The sequence below is a fragment of the Protopterus annectens genome, chromosome 9.part0, assembly GCF_019279795.1.
Source record: "Protopterus annectens isolate FY-2018-M chromosome 9.part0, PAN1.0, whole genome shotgun sequence".
Classification (NCBI taxonomy): Eukaryota; Metazoa; Chordata; order Ceratodontiformes; family Protopteridae; genus Protopterus; species Protopterus annectens.
In genome coordinates this window covers 236735973-236756913 of record NC_056743.1, presented here as the reverse complement: position 1 = coordinate 236756913, position 20941 = coordinate 236735973, and positions in this window count along the sequence as shown.

Sequence of the window (20941 nt, the reverse complement as noted above, 5' to 3'; positions counted from 1 at the left end):
GTTCAAGTGGAAGCATTAGCTCCTCTAATTAATATCCCAAGAAGTAACCACCAATTTTCTGTGTGGTTTTTATGTAGCACCTCTCTCAAAAACATTTTCAGAGGAGACTGCTTTGAAAGAATGGTATCCATGGGTAGACATGTTGAAATGGAAGCAGACAGATGAACCTTGACAGAGAATAAAGACAGGCCATATGACTAACTCACAACTAATGTAAAACCAAAGAAACACTAGGACAGAACGGGTGCTGGTTATTTTGTCACCACCAACTACAAAACCATTTCCATTTCCTTATATATGACTTTACAGTAACAGGCTTTCTTGTCTCCGTTAGTACCTGCTGCATGTTTAGGTGTATAAAAGGTATTACGATCTTATCATTTAGGCATTCGGTTGTTGGTGTTTGGGGTTGGGATGTATCAAATACCCCTAATCTTGTCTTGTCTGACTAAATCCATTCTATCAGGAAGATTGAGACAATTGCCCCTGGCCAATTCTAAAAGAAGGGAGAACCACCATTTCCTAGGCCAGAATGGAGTTACCACAATCATCTTTGGGGAGTCCTTCATAATCTTCATTAGTACCTTAGAAATTAGTGGAAATGTTGTATAAGTGTACAGAAACATTCCTGTTCAAGGAAAGGAAAAGGCATGGCTTACAGGTCTTCTTGCACAGACTCCTGGGAAAGAGTTTTGCCAGTTAATTGTTTAGAGACAAGGCAAATAGGTCTACATGAGGAATTCACTAACTTGAAGACCCGCATGATTCAGTTTCTATCTGAGGGTCTGCCTTGGCCCTGCTCACAGTTTTGCTCTAATAGAATACAAGATGCATATACAGTGGGACTTGGTTGTAAAGCTATATTACGTTCTAACTTGGCTACTCTGCATAAGGAGTATGTTTCATTTTCCCCTTGCTTAAGTACCACATCACAGTGGTATTGCCTGTGACTATCTGAAGTCCTGGGGACCACAGATGACTCAGAGATGAGAGACTTTATAACTGGCTACTATTCTCCTTAGTGTGTGTGTGTTTTGGTCCGTCTTTCTTGTTCCAAAGACTTTGAACTTTTCCCACTGACACTACTCCCTAGGCCAAAGTCTGAGGTGTCTGTGGTGACTGACAGCTCTGGAGCAAGAGGGGAGAATGGAAGACCTGGATTCAGAGAAATGTGAGGTCTCCACTAATTTATTTTCCTTTTCACAAATCTCAGGACTGGCATTTGAGAAGACAATGGGTACTGTTGCTGGGACCAAAGAGATTTCCGATAACACTATCTTTCATGTGTAGTCTTGAAAGAGGTATTATGAGAATCATGGAAGAAATGAGACAATATCCTGAGGAATTCCCTCACAGTGAAAGAAGTCTGGAAAACCCCTGGAACAGATCTAAACAAAAATCTATTTTTTTCCTATGGAAGGAAAGCTGTTTGTGCTGAGGTGTCAAGCAGGCACCCCAGAAACACAATCCTGTATGATGGTGTCAAAAAACACATTTGAATGTTCTCTTGGAATCCCAGTCTTTGGAGATCTCTTACTCGGGTAAGAGATATGTGCCCCTTTGAAAGAGACTCTGCAAACATAAGTCATCAAAATATGGAACAATATGGATCCCTGTATTCTGCAATGGGCTATAACAAGAGCTTAACACTTTGTGAATACCCGTGGAGCAGTGGATAGCCCAAAGGGTAAGGCACACAACTCATAATGAGATTCAGACATATAAAACATTAAAAAAACACCTGAAGTCTAGATGAATAGGAATGTGATGACGTGCATCTTTTAAATCTGAAATTACAAAAAAAAAATTAAAAGGAAGGAGGCGTAAGAGGATGTGACGTGAAAGTGTTTTGAATTTGAATGTTATCAGAAACTGTTTAAGGAAGGAAAGATCCACAACTGGTCTCCAGGAAAACTCTCCTTGGCACCAAAAACATTGAGTAAAATCTCTTCTCTAGCTGGGAGGGAGGAACAGCTTCTACTAGCCCCTGAGACAGCATATGACGTAGGACAAGAAGAGAAGAGAAGAGTTTGGTGGACACGGAGAAATGCTCTGGATAGGAGAAATTTCCTCCCACTGCCATTTGTATACTGGATGGATCGCATTCAGGACCTATTTGTCTGAAACACTGTTGCCAAAGAGAGAAATGGAAATTCAGATTTTTTTTAGAAAGGGTAAGTGACTGCTGGGGAGGTCATGGTCCGTTATACAGTTATTCTGCCTTGTTTGACTATCCTTGGTTCTGGAGGATATCTGCTTTATTTTTGGAACCTCCCTGCCAGTGGCTTTTGAACATCTACTTACCAGCATTTTGCTGTAACTGTTTATCTTGTTTCTTTCCAACTCTGGTCAAGACTGCAGAAAATGCCTTGGAGAATTTACAGGAGGAGGAGTGAGACATCTTAAGAGTGTCCCTGAATTGGCTTATCTCCCTCATCGCACTTTTTGATAACTTCTGCAGCAGGAGGTCCAAAAACTAAACCTCTGTCCAAAAGAGAATTCATATTTTCATTTTTGACATCTAGGAGGTTCTGAGAACACAGCCAGGCAAACTTCCTTAAAACAGTGTCAGTGGCATCAGCCCTAAGAGTAGCATCTACAAAGTCATAAAATTAAAGTTATGTACTTACTATAATGACACGTCTAATTTTAGTTTGGTTCAACTTAACTGACATCAGAGCCATCCTCAGCTCCAGGGCTCTGACTCCTCCCCTACCCATAACTTCCTGAACTCCAACCTAATACCTCAGATCGAATTTGCCCTGCAAGAAAGTATTCAGGTCTAATTATGAAAAAATTAGAAATCCATAACTGAAAGGAAAGGGACCAGAGGAACAATGCCAATTCATGTGGTAGTGCTAGTTGTGGTGTGTCAGCCATTCCATCATCTCAGAGGCATCTGCAAATTTTATATTATATACAGACACACACACATATATATGTAGATATATATATATATATATATATATATATATATGTGTAGATATATATATATATATATATATATATATGTAGATATATATATATATATATATATATATATATAGATGTAGATATATATATATATATATATATATACACATACACACGTATCAGTTTGGTAAAAGGGTGGAGGGAGGAGAGGTTGAACCAGACAGATGAAAATCAGACAACATAGCTATAGCATCCAATGTTGTCTATTTCCATCTGATTCAACATCTGTCTTTCTGGGTGGTATCCGAATGAGAATAGAGAAGCCTAAGGAGAAAAGACCTGGATTGCACATCCAGTTTATATTGAGTAACAAAGGTATGCAGAGTGGACCAAGTTGCTGCTGCACCAATGTCATCAATGGACAGCCTTTTAGAAAAGGCTGAAGTGGCTACTGCCCTTGTTGAATGGCCTTCAGTTTGGTCTGTAAATTTAAACCAGACTTAGCACAGACAAAAGAAATACAATTTTGACAGCCATCTAGACAGTGTAACTTTTGTAACAGCTCTGTTAAGTCTAGCTTTTGACTAAGCAATAAAAAGTTGATCGGATTTTCTGAGTTGTTTTGTCCAATGAAGACAGAACCTGAGTTGATGGTGGATATCCAACGTGTAGCATGTGATCCCCCTTGTTTGAGAATTTGGGAAAGAACACTGGTAAATCTATGGATTGGTTTAAATTATTTATGGATGCTACCTTTGGAAGGAAAGATGCATTAGTCCAGAGAGAAACTTTATCCTTACAGAATAACAAATAAGGGGATTTCAGAGTGTTTATAATTCCCAACTCCATCTAGCAGAAGTGATTGCAGCTAAGAAAATTGTTTTCCAGCTCAGAAATTTGATACCTACAGTGGCATCAGGTTCAAATGGAGGTAGAGTCAGAGCTTGGAGCATAATTTTAATATCCTGTGGAGGTATTGGGTCTCTAATGGGGGGATACAACAGAAAGGCTTTTGAAATTTTGAGAGAGGTCATAGAAGTATCATTCTGTCCAACATGAAAAATGGAAAATGCTACCAATTGAACTTTGATGGTAGAATAGCTAGACCCTTGTTGGAAGAGTTCAGCTAAAAATTCAAACACAGACGGATCCTTTCTCTGCTTCCATATCAAGCCTTTACCTGTTGCGCACAAGGAAACTTTTTGTATTTACTGTTATAAACCTTTTTTGTAGCAGGTATTTGGGAAGTTGAAATGCTAACAATGGCACTGGGAAGTCTCGCATCCCTGGCTGTCAGAACTGGAATAACAAGTGGTTAGTCTCATGGTAGCTTGGTCTGGAGGAGGCAATCAGGACAGATCCGACAAAAGATCTTAATTATCAAGCATCTATGAAGAATGTAATAGAAGACAACACAGAAAGGGGGAACCATGTTTTCTGGGACTAGAAAGGGGCAATGAGGATTACCTTGGCCTTGTGCTGTCTGGCTTTCTGAATTAATTTGCTCATGTGGAATAATGGTATACAGAAGACTAAGTGGGGGGGAGGGCAACTGTAGACCAGACAGTCCCCCTTGGTGATTGACCCTGTGGAGGTATTAGGGCAAAGTAACTGCTGCACTTGAGGTTAGGAGGCAATAACATCACAGCAAGGTTTGCCCCAAAGACTGAAAATCAAAGTTACCACCGTTGGATTGAGTGACCACTTGTGAGGAGTTAGGACAATTCTGCTCAACTTATCCACTAGCACACTGAACACTCCAGAATGTGCGTTGCTAACAGAAAATGTTGTGAAGACATCACCTACTGCCAAACCCTCATGGCCTCACGACATAAGGGTTAAGAATGACTTCTTCCTTGTTGATATACCAAATGACAGCCCACACTCCTGCAGAGTATATCCTGAAGATCCTGCAATGGTAGAAGGACAGCACTCATCAATATGTTAATGTGAAGTTTGGCTTCTGAACTGGGCTATGTACCTTGGATAATTCTCCTTTTGAAATGCCTTCCCCAGCCTAGAAGCGGGTTGTCCAAGGTCACGATTACTACTGGTGTATCTGTACAAGAAGGATGTCCTTATGTTACTGATGGAGATGTAATCTACCAATCTACGCATTGTTTACAAATTTCTGAGAGAGTCAGATCTTGGCATGTAAAGGATGGTATTCCTAAGACCACTGAACTGTTATCATCCACTGAAGAATCCTTATGCGGTAACGAGCCATAGGAACCATTAGAACTGAGGAAAACATGAGGCCTAAAAGATGTTGTATTAATCTTGCTGGGGGTGGGGATGATGTATTACATGTGAGACCATTTGGCACAATAAGCAAACTTTGTGTTGTGGGAGACTGACAATTTGCAGAATAGTATCAAGGTGACATCCGATAAATTATATTGATTGTGCTGGATGAAACTGACACATTTAAAAATTCACTGTTATACCTAGATCCTGTAAGCATTGGGATACAATGTCCAGATGCTATACCAGAAGATGCCTGGATGCAGCAGTTAGGAACCAATTGTCTAGGTAGGGGAAGACCTGGATGCTGAGTGTGCCCAAGTGTGTCACTACCACTGCTATTATGTTGAACACCCTGGGGGCTGTGATGAGACCGAACAACAGCACTCTGAACTGGAAGTGACTGGCGCCCACCCAGAAATGGGGAAATCTCCTGGATTGCTTCTCTATTTTCACATGATAGTAAGCGCCCTGGAGATAGAGCACATCCAATCGTACCTTCCTCAGAAAAGGCAATAGGGACTGAATTGTAACAATCAGGAATTTTGTCTGTTTTATGAACTGGTTGAGATGGCGGAGATCTAAAACTGGCTTGAGGTCACTCGTTTTCTTTGGAACTAAAAAGAACCTTGAGTAGATTCCAGACCCAAGTTGGTCTTTGGAACTGGATGACTTTTCTAGCAGCTTGGAAATTTCTGCTGCTGCTGGTTCACATCGACTGGATGGAATGTCAGAAATCACCACCTTCTTTATGAGAGGACAAGAAAAGGAATGGAACAGCCTATGAAAATTATGCCCTGCAACAACTTGTCTCTTGTTAAATCTTACCAGGCGTGGGGGTGCAAGAGATAAGCATCCCTGACTGCCACCAGAGTGCAACAACTGGGCAACCATTCAGGAACACTGTTAGGGCCTCTCTGTAAAGGGACTGTGAAAGTCCTGATTACGTGAGTCCACCTCTATTCTCTAGGGAGACATCCATTGGGATTCATTCCACCTCTGCCACATGGAGGTCTATCACCAGGTAAAATCCTGGTAAGAACTCTGACTTATGAAATCACATCATTTTCCCAGCTCTCTGATTCCCAGAATAGGATCGCTGAGGCATGGAAAAACAAGAGTCTTACCATCCTGTTGGGTCCTGGTCAACATGTCTTTCACTTTGGGCCCAAGAAGTGTGGAGCCGTTGTACGCATCATTGATGAAGGATGTCTTGAAGCTTTCTGCAAAATCACAAAGATGCATCCAGGCATGCAGTCTGACCACAAGACTTGTGCCTGCCATTCTAGCCAAGCCATCGACTGCATTGAGATGCATGGTTACATTAGACGTTGACTGCAGAGTTGAAAGCTGGGAGTTCACACACTTTTGGATGTCCACAGGCAAAACTCCTGAAAGAGACTTGGAAATTTCTTTGGTCAAGTCTCTCTCTGAGAACTGACAACATGAACAAGATAGTTCAGTGACCAGAGTACAAAGGTTGCTGATGAGTATGTCCATTTCCCAAACCTATTCAATGCCCTAGACTTCCTGATAGGGGGACGGACAGAGGAACTCTCTTCAGTCAATTCCTTTTTTGTGGCTGCTGTACACGGCCCCACCATGCCCCAAGATTCTCACTACACCTTTCTAAACATACTGGAAAATATTAAGATAGACCCAAACACCCTAATACTGGGTGATTTTATCTACCCTGCCATTAACTGGGAAAACCACTCGCTTACCAACACCTTTGCCCAACGGTTCTTTTAATTCATAAATTCCAATGACCAGGATCAACTAATCCATAGACCCACCAGGGGCTCCAATATCCTAGACCTGGTCTTACCAACATGGGAAATCGATGCTCCATACCTATGGTCACACCCTCGTTAGCCAGGTCTGACCATAAGCTAATCAACCCTTAACATCCACATCTCATCCCCACCCCCCAGTAAGGAAACCTCCATAAAAAACTTCTCCAAAGTCAACTTCATGCTACTCAAGTCAGAAGTGACAAACTTCATGACACCCATGCAGAAGGGAACTGAAAGTTCGACTGCTGAATCCTACGCTAAGGCACTGTACGAGCACATCCATTCATGCATGAATTGTGCCATCTCAAATAGAATCAAGATGCTCGCATCCAAAAAAAAGAAGACAATCTGGTGGTCCCCTGCCATAAACTTTACAACAAAAGGAAAAAACTGTTGCAGAAAAGAGGAAAATCCCAGGATGCAAAAAACTTCCTTACCAGCCTCAGTAAGAAACTGAGATCCCTCATAAAATCCTCCAAAGCTAGTTACGAAAATAAAATTGCCAAAGATTCCAAAGACAAAAACAAGACAGTCTCTAACTATGTCAAGAATCTAAATGGCAATGCTCAGATCTGCTCTGAGCTAAAACAGAATGGCATTAAATATACTGATCCCAAAGATATTGCCAATATCCTGGCAGATCGATTCAGTGCCAACTTCATCCCCCTCTCACCCCCTAAAGGGCCCATCTCAATACCGGAAGATTGCCAAATTCCGGTAATAACAGCCACACAGGTAAAAAACGCACTCTCCAAAGCTAAGAATACAGCATCCACGGGACCAGATGACATCCCGGGCTGTGTACTACATGAACTACAATATGAACTGGCACCTCACCCAAGTGTCATGTTTAATCATAGCCTCACCTCAGGTTTCGTGCCCAGAGTGGCGCACAGCTACAGTTATCCCACTCCACAAGGGGGGATCCACCTTGGATCCCGGAAACTACCGTCCCATCAGTCTGACAAGTCTTATCTGCAAAGCCATGGAGTGTATTATCATGGAACTTATAAACAAAGACATTGGCAACCTTCAAACACTGAACCCCACCCAGTTTGGGCTTGTGAAGGGCCAATCTTGTCTCCTGAACCTGACTGACTTCTTTGAATCAGTCTCTAGAGCCATGGACAAGAGTAAGGTATTCCAACACAGCCTATCTAGACCTTGCCAAGGCCTTTGACACCATCCCCCACTCTGGAATCATAGATAAACTTACTAAGCTGGGAATTAATCCCTACGTCACCCAATGGGTTGCTAACTGGCTTACTGATAGAACCCACACTGTAAAAGTAGCAGACTCCAAATCCAGCTCCAGACAAGTGGAGTACCTCAGGGTTCAGTCCTGGGACCGCTCTTGTTTGGCATCTACTTCTCTGAAGTACAAGCCAACACTAAGGGACTCTGGATAACAAAGTTTGCAGATGACTGCAAGCTGGGAGCCATTATTGAGTCCCCAAATGATGTGGATACTCTACAAAAGGGCCTTACAGAAACAGATGCTTGGTGCCAAAGCCATGGGCTCAAGCTCAATGCCAAGAAATGTATAGTTATCCCCTTTGGGAAAAAACATGTATCTGTGAATTACCATATAGGTGGCAGTACACTAAACTCCGAAAGTTTGATAAGAGACTTAGGGACACAGGTGGACAGTGGTCTCACCTTCGATAACCACATCGCCACAACAGTCAGGAAATCCTTCTATGTGGCACACCTCATCACTAAGGGCTTTTCATCCAGAAAAAAGGAGGTCATTGTCCCACTGTACTCATCCCTCATTAGACCCATTATAGAATACAATGCTCAGTTTGATATGTACCTCTCAAGACATCTGCAACAACTGGAAAGGCCACAGAAATACCTCACTAAAAGAATCACAGGCCTAAAGCAGATGCCCTATGCTGACCGCCTTAAAAAACTCCAGCTATACTCTGTCGCATATCGTCTACTCAGAGGCAATCTTTGCTTAACATACAAGGTCATGTCAAACCCAGAGCTGCTGGACATGCTACACTTAAAGAAATCCCAATCCCTCAGAGCCACACACTCCAGGGATCGAAACCTTGTCATCACAATAAACAAAACATGCTGGAGGGATAGGTTCCTGACCCAGAGACTCCCCAGACTCTGGAATAGATTGCCCATACATGTCAAGCAGAGTGCCTCTTTGGCCCTCTTCAAAAGGAACCTTTACGATTGGATGGAAGAAAGGAAATTCACCCCGGGGATCACGTCAGTCGCCCTGCTAGACAGGGGTCCAGGGAAGTAAACAGTGTGGGAAGAAATAGCCCGGGAATTGTTATGGCTAGGCTTGTATAGGCCCTAGGGCTGATAGCCTAGTACCAACCTATGAACAATATACATTTTACTTCTATGGGACAGGTGAGAAGAATATGCATATGGTGCTCACATATTCAAGTGATATTGGTACTGTTTGCAAAATTGTTAAAAGGAATTGTCATATTCTTATGTCAGATCAGCATGTAAAGAAAGTTCCATGTTTGGAACCACAATTTTCTTTTCACAATAATCAGTCACTTAAGAGTGTTTTGTGTTACAGGACTCTCCATAAACCCTTTTCTTCCGATTGACTAGGTACGTTCCCAAGCTGTTCCTGTGAAGCCTGCAAGTATTCATTTGTCACTAGTAATACTGGACGTTCTGTTCTGCCTGTAATTCTCATACAGACTCTGGTTTTCATGCTGATTGTAAGAGTGCCAACGGAGTTTACTTGGCTTTGTGTCAATCATGTGACTCTTACTATGTTGGCAAAACAAATAGGATGTTGAAAGACAAGATTCTGGAGTACATAGGGGATATTAGGAATAAGAGGATGGCTAATGCTTTAGCAAAACATTTTGTGGAATGTGGTGCTGCTCACTGCTTTAAATTTGCTATCCTTGAAATGTTAACTGAGGACCTGCAGGGTGGTGATACTGTGATTAAGATGGAGTGCAGAGAGCTACATTGGATTATTAAAAATGCAAGCCAATATTAAACCTGGTTTAAATGACAGCATTGCTTTAAGGCCAGTGCTTCGTAAGCATGGTCTACTTGATTAAGCTGATTGATTCAGCAGTTTTGTTTTATGAAAGCCCAGATGTCACTATTTATGTCATATTTAAATTGTGCCTGCTGTGTGTTTTTATTGGTTGGTTTTTAGACTTGTGCAGCTCTCTTGATAAGGGCTGTAAGTCTGTTGTCTTGTATTAAGGTCTGAGGAAGCAGTGCTCCACAAAAGTGCTTACCTTTTTTATTAAAATTCTTGTTTTATTTCTACTTTAGTTTGTTTTTATTGCACTGCTTTTTGCTGCTCGTTCCTGTTGTGGTCGAAGTCTTCTTTTTGGATTAAATGTTTTACTTCTACCACGGTATCCCAGCTGGAAAAAAAAGAATACAAGAGCCCTCAAAAATGCATCTGAAGTCTTCAAGCAGCAAATAAGATCCGCGATATTAGAATTGAGATAGGGAATTACGGATAGGTAAGGAGTGGCAGCCCAAGTACCTTCAAATTTGGTGCTGAGGTCGAATCCAGTAGGATCCAACATCCCATATGTTGAAATGAACGAAAATAGACAACACTGTTCATTATTTGAAGTTTGATCCAGTGACCTGAAAAATAGAAACTGAACTACACAAAGCAGATTTATCATCATAGGAATAAACTGCAGCCAGAATATTCATCATACTTTCAGAATTAGTCAGTATATATTTTAATATATGAAACTGACAATTCAGAATTCTAAAAATCAAAGTTGCAGAACCAAACACCTTTTTCCCAAACTTAATAATTTTATCATTCTTAGCAAAAGGAGGATTAGAATTAACAAAATGCTAGGCAGCACCTAGATTAACTAAAACTTTAGCTGCTGGGTCAGATTTAGGATTAGTGTATAAAAACCTGAAGGACTGAGGGACTCTGTATATTCTCTGTTTTCTTAGGTGCAGCAGCTTGGATGTGATAAACACATTCTCCTGTCCTGACAGCAATTTGGGGGTGGGGGGGGCAAAGGTCCCAGAAATTCAAGTTGCAGCGAATCATATTTTCTAAATTCTGATGAACCAAGAAACCTCAGCATTCTCCCACTAAAAAAAGAAGTTATGTACTTACCATAACGTTCCATGTGAGTTGTTTATCTCGCCTTTATTCTCACTGATGAGTTTGGAGCCGATCCCTGGCTCCAACTCGGCCGATAGCAAAGCTCAAGGTTTGCCAGTAGCTCGAGACCAAGCCCCTTATCCCACAATGCACTGCTGGAATTACCTAGGATCTTGTTTGCTGCATATATCTATCTATATATACATATACCTTTATCCTACTCTAAAAGGGAAACACTTTCCAAAGGGAAGAAGTACTGAGGAGCTAGGATAGTACTAGCCTCTAAGTCTACTGTCAGCCAGGAGGGGGATGGAGAGGGACGTGAGAATAAAGGCGAGATAAAAAACTCACATGGAACGTTATGGTAAGTACATAACTTCTATATGTGAAGTTGTTAAATCTCGCAGTTTATTCTCACTGTTGGGTAGCGTCCCTAGCACCCTCAGTCTTGGGTGGCTCATGGGAATACGTTTTTCAGTACCATGGAACCAAAGGAAGCCCTGCAATGGAAGCCTTATCTACTTTGTAATGTGTGATAAAGGTACGAGGCTTAGACCACGTGGCTGCAGCACAAATACTGTCAAGAGGCAATTTAGCTTAAAAAGCAGAAGACATAGAAACGGCTCTGGTAGAATGAGCCTTAGGTTTGTGTGTCAAATGCATGTTAGTATTCGCATAAACAATCTGATAACCATTTAGATAAAGTTGTTTTAACCACTGGATTACTTTTTCTGGCTTCTGAAAAGGATACAAAAAGTTGATCTGATTTTCTAATATCCTTAGTTCTCTCAAGATAAAATCTGAGCCATCTGTGTACATCAAGTTTGTGTAGCATGTATTCCAATTTGTTAGAGTGGTTGGGAAAAAAGACTGGCAACTCAATGATCTGATTGATATTGGATTCAGAACAGACTTTAGGCAAAAATGAGGGGTTTGTTCTGAGAGATACTCTATCAGCATGGAAAATCATGTAAGGTGGTCTGACAGATATTGCTTGAAGTTATGACACTCTGCGGGCAGAAGTAATGGCCACTAGAAAAATAGTTTTTCAGGATAAATATCTGAAGTCACAAGAAGATGCTGGTTCAAAAGGGGGGAGACTAATATGAGACAGCATAAAGTTCAAATTCCAGGGAGAATAAGGAATTTTGACTGGAGGTCTCATGTGAAGAACACCTTTAAGAAAAGTTTTAGATAACTTATGGCCCATAACGTTTGAGCCATCGAATCCAAGGTGGAAAGTTGGAATGGCGGCTAACTGGACTCTAACTGTAGCAGCTGCTGCCCCTTCCTTAAAAAATCTTTGTCAAAAAATCTAAAATGGATGATAGTGGAGCTCGGAAAGGGTCAATTTTCTGTGTGTTGGCCCAAATTGAGAACCTTTTCCACTTACTGCAGTATAATTTCCTGGTGGATGGCTTGTGAGAAGACAAGAGAATTTGTCTTGTATCTTCTGAAATTGAATGAAGCCTGGCAACTAGGGGAAGTGGATTAGCCAAGCAGTCAGTTTCAGGGACTGCAGGGAAGGATGGAGGCCCGCTGACTGGTGCATCAGAAGGTCCAGAATTGGGTCCAGGATCCATGGATCTTCCAACAGGTGATGGTGGAGAAACGGGAACCAAATCTGTCGAAGCCAGTAGGGGGCTATGAGGATGACAGTCCTTCCCAGCAATTTTACTTGCTGTAAAAATCTGGGCATCAATGGAAAGGGTGGGAATACATAAAGGAGACCCGGGGGCCAATCGTGTACGAGTGCATCTCTTGGGGGATGTCCCGGAGGTGGTATTAGGGCAAAGTAGCTTCTGAATTTTGAATTGATGTGGCTGGCAAAGAGGTCGCAGCAAGGCTGGCCCCATTTGCAGAAAATCAACTCCGCAACCTGTCTGAAAGACCACTTTAAGGGAGCAATATCGCCCTGCTTAGCTTGTCCACTATCACATTGGATTTTCCTGGGATGTGCGTTGCTAAGAGAAAACACTGGGATGACACAGCCTATTGCCAGACCCCGAGGGCTTCTCGACAAAGGGTGTAAGACTTGGTTCCACCTTGCTTGTTCAAGTACCAGACTACTGATATGTTGTCAGTCTGAATTGCAATAGTCCCTAGAGGAAGAGAGTCCTGAAAGTACTGCAATGCCAGAAGTACCGCTCTCACCTCCAGAACATTGATATTCAGATGTGACTTGATCCATCCATGTGCCTTGGGCAGTCTTGCCCTGAAAATGCCCCCCCACCCTATCAGGGAAGTGTCCGTGGTCACAGTGGCTACTGGGGGGGGGGACGACAAAGGGCCTTCCGATTGTGACATGAAGAGATGTCAACCACCACCGAAGGTCTCTCTTGCAGGTATCTGTGATGAGAATTATGTGGTGCATTGGCAGTTTCTGGTAAGACCACTGGGCAAAAAGGAGCCATTGAAGGATTTGCATATGCATCCTTGCGAGTGGTATGGCCAGGATTGCAGCTGCCATCAAACCTAGCACCTTCAAGACCTCTTGCTGCTGTAGCTTTGTTCTTTTGACACCAGTGAGTTGATGTGTTGGCGGAGAAGTGAGACTCTTTCGATCGGAAGACGTAGACTGTTGGTTGAGGTGTCTAACTCTGCTCCTATAAAAACGTATGCTGTGATGGCGATAAGGCAGACTTTTCGAAGTTGAGTGTAATGCCTAATTGATTGATGCCTGGTGGTAGCGGTGAGGAGCAATTGTCTAGGTATGGAAACACCTGGAATCCTAGATGCCTCAGGTGAGCCATGACCACTGCCATGCATTTGGTGAACACACTGGGGGCTGTAGTGAGACCAAAAGGCAGGGCTCAAAACTGGTAAAGATTGGATCTCAGCTGGAAACTCAGGTGATCCCTGGAGCGTCTGTTCATCTTTATGTGATAGTACATGTCCTTGAGATCTATGGAGCACATCCAATCACCTTTCCCTAGGAAGGGAAGAATGGACTGAAGCATGACCATTTGGAACTTCTCATTCTTTACGAACTGAGTCTGCTGAGGTCCAAGATAGATCTCCAGTCTCCTGTTTTCTTTGGTACCAAAAAGAATCTTGAGTAAGTTCCGAATCCAACTTGGTCTGCTGGGACTGGTTGGATGACTTTTTTTTCTGGAAATTTGTGAACCTCTATGATTGCTTGTTCCCACAGACTGGGTGGAACATCTGGGATTCTGTATACAGGAGTGGGAGAGGTACAGAACAGTATGAAATATCGTCTAGAAATAATGCTTTGTACCCAAGTATCCAACGTTATGTTTAGCCAGGCTTCTGGGTACAAAGATAAGCGACCCCCGACTGCCTCCTGAGCCAAATAGCCGGGCCTCTCTTCAGGGGCGCTGGTGGACTTTAGAAGTAATGTAGAAGTTTTTTCCCTAAAGGCACCTTACCTGTCCTGCAACGGAACAATATCAGTCGACCTCTGACCCTCAAAAACCCACAGAGAAGCACTCTTCTCAAGTCAGGAAAGCTTTGAAGGACTTGGCACCCAAACCTGTCTTTTTAGTCAGTTCACTTTGAGGTAAAGTTTTGGATGTGTGGAAGTTGTCCCGAAGCTTTGGAAACTGGCCAACTGTTGTACCTTATTGCTGGATATATCCCATATAGCTTAGCCTACAGCAGCAATGATCAATATTAAAGATAATCATAAATTGAACCAACAGACTACTCTATGAAGCAGCCCAATGGAGGGAGCATTTATCTACCCACTCAAAAAAAGGCAAGATCCCTGTGTGCTGATAGGCGGTACTCCCAGCACAGCTAGCTAGAATTTTTTAAACAATTAATGTGTCATTTATGAATATTGAACTGCCTTATGTACCGAGAGTGTTAGAACCTACTTCAAGTGTCCTGGACAGATTTAAAACTTGTGTCTCTGGGAGTACAAACCTACTCATGGACTTTAATCCAGTCGTAGATGGAGGAACTGATACTCAGTTAGGTATGACTAACTTGGATGTTTCCAAAGACTTACATGAATTAGAGACTGTGTTTACTAAATTAATCAAACTACAAGTTCAGAGACATTATTTTGAAGTATGTTTAAATAAGCAAATCATACCTCGTGGGCTAAGAGTACTAAAAATGCCCACCTCTGGTACTTCACTGCCAGATCTTCTATATAGCAACTCAACCTTGAGTTGAGTTTTAGCTATATGAAACTTTTGATTGAATTTCACCTACCTGAAGAGGAGAGATTGAGATTGGTTGTTAACAATTTGTTTAAAGATTTTGAATGCAAATATAGTAATAATGAAATATGTATGAGTAAACTAAGAAAAGTTATAGAAGATGTGTTATTTTTAGAGAAGCGGATGTTAGACCAGAAAAAGTAAAATTACCAGGGATTTCTTAGAAATAATAATGTTTTCACTTGGCCCAGGAAATGACACCGAACTCACACTTCAATTCTGATTTAAATGGATCTCAGAGACCATCAGGTGTAACAGGTAAAAGTTTCAGGAATACTACCTTAACCACACCTGTTAACAAACCAGATAGTTATCAACAAAATATTAACACAGAAAATAGATTGTCCAACAAACTCACCCCACGTAATAAACAGAGTGATGGTCCTGAAGTTCCAATTATTGAAACAGCACAGGACCTGATCCACAGTTGACAGAATCTAATCATATAGAGACAGAGACTCACAGCCCTCACAGATACTAAGTAATGGGAAGGAGAACCAAGGTGAGTTAGGTGAGAGTTTGACAGGTTGCATCACAGACCTACAGAGATCAGGTGCAGCAGTAGTTAGACCAAAAGCAAACAGTTTTCAATTCAAACAGATGTCGGCCCCCTCCCCATAGCCCAGAACCATTTTTGGACAAAAGAAGGTCCACAAGGGGAGACAGAAAAGGAAAGGCTCAATAGGCGAACAGGAACAACTAGGCCCCACAATCAAGAAAATGTGGGGAGACAAAATCGTTAATCATGAATTTATCTGGTAGGGCACTGAATGAATATGAAATACAGGTCTTAAGTAAAGGCCTAGGTTTTATTCCTACAAAACCTAACGATCTAGTAGATACTATTATAGAAACAAAAATGTATGTTGAATTTACAATTAAGGTTGGATTTTGGCAACTCAGATAGTAGCCAAGTTATGAGTAAGCACCGTCCAAATAGTACATATGTTCCACAACTGAACCCGACTATAGAGGTATTTGGGAATGTAGTGGAAGATGAAATATATAGAAGTCATCAAGAGAATAAACCATCCAAACATGGACGTAATTTAAACTATAAACAAAGGCAAGCTTTGAATTCATTGAGAAATGACAGGTCTATTGTAATAAGACCAGCAGATAAAGGAGGACCGGTTGTCATTATGGACTATACTTACTATGCAAATAAAATGTTTCAGATGCTTGAAGATACAACTACATATACAAAAGTAACTAAGGCTAATTTAAATAACATGGTCTTTAGTGTTTACAATACCCTAGATGACCTGGTACTAGACATAACACAAGAGCTGTATGGATACCTAAAGGTGAACAATCCCACTATACCGATCATACAGGGACTTCCTAAAGTCCATAAGAACAGCAGAGACCCACCATTTAGACCTATTGTTGCAGGTCAAGGGTGGGTAACAGAACCTATCTATTTATCTAGAGAGTGTACTTAGACCGTTAGTTAATGGTAATAAGAAGATCCTGAAAGATAGTAAGCAATTTCTTTTAGACCTATATTCTCAAACTCACTCATTGGATACGAACCAACATTTTTTCTTTGTGACACTTGATGTGGTTAGCTTATTCACAGTGATCCCCAATGACGAGGAATAAGACTGATCACTGAATATTTGAAAGCACATTCAGACTTCACTGATAGAAAGATTGACCTTGTGACCCTGCTATTAGAGACTATATTAACTAATAATGTCTTTGCATTTGAAGAAGTCATTTACTTACAGAAGGATGGCGTGGCTATGGGCACATCATGTGCAAATAGCTACGCCCAACCTATCATAGCAGATGGGAAGATATTTTTCTCTTCAATAATCTATCATTTATAGAACATGCTGCAATGTACTGTCGTTTTGTGGACCTCTTTTTATATGGCTTGGAGATGAACCCTCCCTATTAAACTTTGTTTCTTACTTGGACAATACCACGGACTTCTTAAAATTTACTGCAAACTTCTCAGTTAGCAATCTTCCATTTTGGCGTGGAAGTATTTAGAATGACCAATGGTATGATCAACACAACTATTTATAGGAAAGATTGCCAAAGAAACAATATATTACATAGACAAAGTATGCATCCCGCCATGTATTTCAAAACGTCCTTAAAGGACAATTTATGAGGGTATCTAGATTGAATCCACAACAAGAAACTTATGTTTCAGGAATAGAGGACATGAAGGAGAGATTTCTGGAGAGAGGTTACAAAGAAAAGAAATATTAGACACTATTAACACAGTGGAGACCTTAAGAACAAGTACTGCGAAACCATATTTTATGGCACATGAAGCAATGACCACTAGCTCAGGTTCCCTAGGAATGAAGTTAGAGCTAACCTTACTTTTAGTAAAATGAGCCTGCAAGTGAAAAGCATTATGAAGAAACACTGGGGTATTTTGAATTCAGATATAGAAGTTAGTGAGATTGCTGGCCCCACACCTCGTATAGCTTATAAAACCTTCCCAATCTGAAGAGTATCCTATGTAGACCAAGACATCCACTAGTTAACAGGTTGACAGTGAATAGAAACACAGTACCCTGTGGTCATTGCAATCAATGTATTTATATTAATAAAGAAACTAGTTTTGAGCACCCTACTACAGGGCGCATTTACAATTTTAACACTAACACCAACTGTGAAAGTAAAATGTCATATATATGGCTAAATGTTTAGGATGTAATAGTTACTACATAGGGAAAACAAATAGATCATTTAAGGAGAGGATTAGGGAACACACGCCACACCTTAGAGTAGGTACAGAAACCAATGCATTGGCTAGACATAAAAGTTCAACTGGTACCAGTCATTCCTTTAAGTTCTGTGCCATTCAATGTGTGTATGAAGGATTCAGAGGTGGTGATCTAATTAACAGAACTTTAGAACAAGAAACAAGATGGATCATAAGATTAAGGTCCGATAAACCACCAGGCCTTAACGATAAAATCCAAATAAAGCCATTTTTGAAAAGTAGAAGATTACAGGTAAAGAGATCTCCCACTAACTGTTCTAAATTCCACATTAGTTAGGTACATTTTCCTCACAACATTATGACCATGGTGTAGATGACCTATCTATATACTCAGACATATTGTAGGCATTTCATATACTTTCAACATTTGTCATAAGAAATGAATCTTTGCACACATATATTTAGTATTGAAAAGTACTGTTTATAAAGACTAATGTAAGACACCTCAGGATGCCATTCGGGATTAACAGAATATATGTGCCAAAATACTTCCCATTTTCCCCTTTCCCTCTCATGTATTCCTTCCCTATATTTTCCTCTTCACCACATATGAGTTTTAACATTTCACAATGTCTATATTTTAAATTTGGGTATCAAGGATGTAACAATTATAAAGTGCAATTAATGGTTGCTTAAGTCAATGTGCTTATTTCCACCATTGTGGATCTGTACGAGTCAAGTTAATTATTAAGATATTGCTCTGTTTCCATATAGACGTTTTGTTGCTTCGTTATTGTTGAAGCATTCTTCCACATTTTTGTAAGTTTCACATCCTGAAATGTCAAATGTCCCTGTTTATTAACGGAGATTGAAGAGACTAAGGCATGAACTAATGGACAGCTATTGAAAAGCTCGTCATGTGCTTATGCCTGTTGTAAGCCTAATCGGCTTTTTAAATAGACACAATGTTTATTTTTATGATCTTTGTTTTGCATTCAAGAATTAACCAGGCACATACGCCAAAAGGAATACTTTGTTGTGCTGTGATTTTAAAAGCGTTTCAGAGTCTGCAGAAAATAAGTAATTTTGAAAACTGTTTTAACTTTTGATTTATGAATAGCCTAACTAATGTGATACAAGTTTTAACCACCTGTAATTGTTGACTGTTTCTGAGTCTACTCTGGATAGTATGAACTTCCAGTAAAACACGGAAATATCTAAAGTCACACTTTGTAAATATGTGCATTACAAGCAGCTTGGGTTATACTAACCAAGTCTGAAATGGCTTTTTTGATATATACTGCCTGAAAGTTCAGTACGAGATTTTCCTAAAGCACCATGAGATGATAAGTAAATATGACAAGGCTCAGATATACTCAATTGTTTAATATAATATAATGTATGTTTGGGCACCGATGCATTTTTTATGTATGTTTTTTTATGTATGTTTTTATGTATGTTTATTTTGAACTATTCAGTTCTTACTTTTAATATACCAGTATTTTTCTTAGCTGAACAAGGTAACATTCATGGAACTGAGTTTAATGGGTTACTGTATTTTTAAATGAAGGAAACATGTGATTATAGAGATCCTATCACAAGCTTTTGTTGGTTTTAAAAGTGATGTTCAAAGTTTTAGTTTGTGTAAAGAGTCTGAAGAAGCCTTTAGTAGCGCTACTTTGGAATAAACAATTTGCTAACTTACATGGATTTATTTGTTTGAATTTCTACTTTCATTTTATTGCTCATTGGAAAGTCACGCATCTTTTTGGACTGAGATTTATGAATATCAAACTGATTTCTACAAGATGCTTGTGTTACAAATGCATTAGAACTATATGCCATGTGTATATCTTCTTCCCCTCTTCCCCTAGAATGGCCTTGGGGATGTACAGCTCTCAAAAACAGGATAGTTCATGTTTTCCTTAGAGGACTTAAAATCCATCTGGAGTTTGAGAGACTTGAAATAGAGACCAAACCTTTGGAATTAGAATCAGCAGAGAGACTGTGGCATTTGGAGGCTGAAGAAAATGAAAGGCAAAGGCAAAATGAGAGGGAGATGCCGACTCTTCGCCAGGGTCATGGAAGTAATGGGGAACGGAAAAACTGAACCCCAGAAGCAATAAGTTCAGTAAATTTCTTCCACAATTTACAGAAGATTATAATTTTTATAGTTTTATTCATATGTTTGAAAGGGTATGTAAACAGTATAATGCTGACCAAGAGCTCTGGTACAGTTCATGACCCCCTTGCTCCATTGTAGGGCTGTAACTGCTGTTTCCAAACGGTCTGATACTGACTGTTTAGACTATACCCGAGGAAAGAAATGTTTATTAGAGTGTTTTAAGTTAACACATGAAGCTTATAGAAAAAAACGTTTTGTGAGCATAGATGCAAGACATGAAAGTGTGTGTGATTATTTTGCTGAGTTAAGCACTTATTTTCACAGGTGGGTGAGTGGGTGTCAGGTCACCACAAGTGCTGGCAGACCTTTTGGTGAGGGAACAAGCTCTGAGCACTTTGCCTGAGGACATGAGAATCTGGTTGGCAGATAGGGAATGCAACATCACAGATGAGCTGGAGAAAAAAGGCAATCTCTACTTAGCACGCAGGGCATCACTGCACAGGAAAGGGATACCCAGTGCTGCACATGGATATAAGGGAACCCATGGTGGGCAACCTAAACCACCCCAACAGAGTTCACCAGCAGCAGGGGAAACCACCAGTACAGGTACAAGGCCAGTTTCAGGGGTTAAATGTTTTAAATGTAACCAGTGGAGCCATGTATCAGACAGATGTCCACAGAGGCAAGGTGGGGAACAAAAGGCAGGGAAGCAATCAAGTGGGAATAACAGAATGCCACTGGTAAGTTGTCTGGAGACAACAAGTGTACCAAACTATCACAAGAGGTTATATCCTATTTTAGTAGGTGGAAAACAGGCCACTGCTAACAGAGAGGCAGCCTCTCACCTACCATTGTGAAACCTGCAATGGTTCAAAAGGAGCAGTA